The sequence below is a fragment of the Lutjanus erythropterus genome, unplaced genomic scaffold, assembly GCF_056507025.1.
Source record: "Lutjanus erythropterus isolate fLutEry1 unplaced genomic scaffold, fLutEry1.hap2 Scaffold_156, whole genome shotgun sequence".
Classification (NCBI taxonomy): Eukaryota; Metazoa; Chordata; class Actinopteri; order Lutjaniformes; family Lutjanidae; genus Lutjanus; species Lutjanus erythropterus.
This window is the reverse complement of record NW_028146633.1, coordinates 1220926-1224049: the sequence shown is the minus strand read 5'-3', so window position 1 is coordinate 1224049 and position 3124 is coordinate 1220926.

The following is a 3124-nucleotide window of genomic DNA, read 5'->3' as shown; positions in this document are numbered from 1 at the left end:
GATACTTACCTCTGGACGTCCATTTCCTGGAAGGTGTATTCATCCACCTTTCACCCTTAACATTTGCCCTCTGTCAAGCAACTGTCCTGGGGGTTGTGTCTTTGATACTTACCCGTGGAAGTCCATTTTCTGGAAGGTGAACTCGTCCACCTTTCACCCTTAACATTTGCCCTCTGTCAAGCAACTGTCCTGGGGGTTGTGTCTTTGATACTTACCCGTGGAAGTCCATTTTCTGGAAGGTGAACTCGTCCACCTTTCACCCTTAACATTTGCCCTCTGTCAAGCAACTGTCCTGGGGGTTGTGTCTTTGATACTTACCCGTTGAAGTCCATTTTCTGGAAGGTGTATTCATCCACCTTTCACCCTTAACATTTGCCCTCTGTCAAGCAACTGTCCTGGGGGTTGTGTCTTTGATACTTACCCGTGGAAGTCCATTTTCTGGAAGGTGAACTCGTCCACCTTTCACCCTTAACATTTGCCCTCTGTCAAGCAACTGTCCTGGTGGTTGTGTCTTTGATACTTACCTCTGGACGTCCATTTCCTGGAAGGTGTATTCATCCACCTTTCACCCTTAACATTTGCCCTCTGTCAAGCAACTGTCCTGGGGGTTGTGTCTTTGATACTTACCTCTGGACGTCCATTTCCTGGAAGGTGTATTCATCCACCTTTCACCCTTAACATTTGCCCTCTGTCAAGCAACTGTCCTGGGGGTTGTGTCTTTGATACTTACCCGTGGAAGTCCATTTTCTGGAAGGTGAACTCGTCCACCTTTCACCCTTAACATTTGCCCTCTGTCAAGCAACTGTCCTGGGGGTTGTGTCTTTGATACTTACCCGTGGAAGTCCATTTTCTGGAAGGTGAACTCGTCCACCTTTCACCCTTAACATTTGCCCTCTGTCAAGCAACTGTCCTGGGGGTTGTGTCTTTGATACTTACCCGTTGAAGTCCATTTTCTGGAAGGTTAACCCGTCCATCTTTCACCCTTAACATTTGCCCTCTGTCAAGCAACTGTCCTGGGGGTTGTGTCTTTGATACTTACCCGTGGAAGTCCATTTTCTGGAAGGTGAACTCGTCCACCTTTCACGCTTAACATTTGCCCTCTGTCAAGCAACTGTCCTGGGGGTTGTGTCTTTGATACTTACCTCTGGACGTCCATTTCCTGGAAGGTGTATTCATCCACCTTTCACGCTTAACATTTGCCCTCTGTCAAGCAACTGTCCTGGGGGTTGTGTCTTTGATACTTACCTCTGGACGTCCATTTCCTGGAAGGTGTATTCATCCACCTTTCACCCTTAACATTTGCCCTCTGTCAAGCAACTGTCCTGGGGGTTGTGTCTTTGATACTTACCCGTGGAAGTCCATTTTCTGGAAGGTGAACTCGTCCACCTTTCACCCTTAACATTTGCCCTCTGTAAAGCAACTGTCCTGGGGGTTGTGTCTTTGATACTTACCCGTGGAAGTCCATTTTCTGGAAGGTGAACTCGTCCACCTTTCACGCTTAACCTTTGCCCTCTGTCAAGCAACTGTCCTTGGGGTTGTGTCTTTGATACTTACCCGTGGAAGTCCATTTTCTGGAAGGTGAACTCGTCCACCTTTCACGCTTAACCTTTGCCCTCTGTCAAGCAACTGTCCTGGGGGTTGTGTCTTTGATACTTACCTCTGGACGTCCATTTCCTGGAAGGTGTATTCATCCACCTTTCACCCTTAACATTTGTCCTCTGTCAAGCAACTGTCCTGGGGGTTGTGTCTTTGATACTTACCCGTGGAAGTCCATTTTCTGGAAGGTGAACTCGTCCACCTTTCACGCTTAACCTTTGCCCTCTGTCAAGCAACTGTCCTGGGGGTTGTGTCTTTGATACTTACCTCTGGACGTCCATTTCCTGGAAGGTGTATTCATCCACCTTTCACCCTTAACATTTGTCCTCTGTCAAGCAACTGTCCTGGGGGTTGTGTCTTTGATACTTACCCGTGGAAGTCCATTTTCTGGAAGGTGAACTCGTCCACCTTTCACGCTTAACATTTGCACTCTGTCAAGCAACTGTCCTGGTGGTTGTGTCTTTGATACTTACCTCTGGACGTCCATTTCCTGGAAGGTGTATTCATCCACCTTTCACCCTTAACATTTGCCCTCTGTCAAGCAACTGTCCTGGGGGTTGTGTCTTTGATACTTACCCGTGGAAGTCCATTTTCTGGAAGGTGAACTCGTCCACCTTTCACGCTTAACATTTGCCCTCTGTCAAGCAACTGTCCTGGGGGTTGTGTCTTTGATACTTACCCGTGGAAGTCCATTTTCTGGAAGGTGAACTCGTCCACCTTTCACCCTTAACATTTGCCCTCTGTCAAGCAACTGTCCTGGGGGTTGTGTCTTTGATACTTACCCGTGGAAGTCCATTTTCTGGAAGGTGAACTCGTCCACCTTTCACGCTTAACATTTGCCCTCTGTCAAGCAACTGTCCTGGGGGTTGTGTCTTTGATACTTACCCGTTGAAGTCCATTTTCTGGAAGGTGAACTCGTCCACCTTTCACGCTTAACATTTGCCCTCTGTCAAGCAACTGTCCTGGGGGTTGTGTCTTTGATACTTACCCGTTGAAGTCCATTTTCTGGAAGGTGAACTCGTCCACCTTTCACCCTTAACATTTGCCCTCTGTCAAGCAACTGTCCTGGGGGTTGTGTCTTTGATACTTACCCGTGGACGTCCATTTCCTGGAAGGTGTATTCATCCACCTTTCACCCTTAACATTTGCCCTCTGTCAAGCAACTGTCCTGGGGGTTGTGTCTTTGATACTTACCTCTGGACGTCCATTTCCTGGAAGGTGTATTCATCCACCTTTCACCCTTAACATTTGCCCTCTGTCAAGCAACTGTCCTGGGGGTTGTGTCTTTGATACTTACCCGTGGAAGTCCATTTTCTGGAAGGTGAACTCGTCCACCTTTCACCCTTAACATTTGCCCTCTGTAAAGCAACTGTCCTGGGGGTTGTGTCTTTGATACTTACCCGTGGAAGTCCATTTTCTGGAAGGTGAACTCGTCCACCTTTCACGCTTAACATTTGCACTCTGTCAAGCAACTGTCCTGGGGGTTGTGTCTTTGATACTTACCTCTGGACGTCCATTTCCTGGAAGG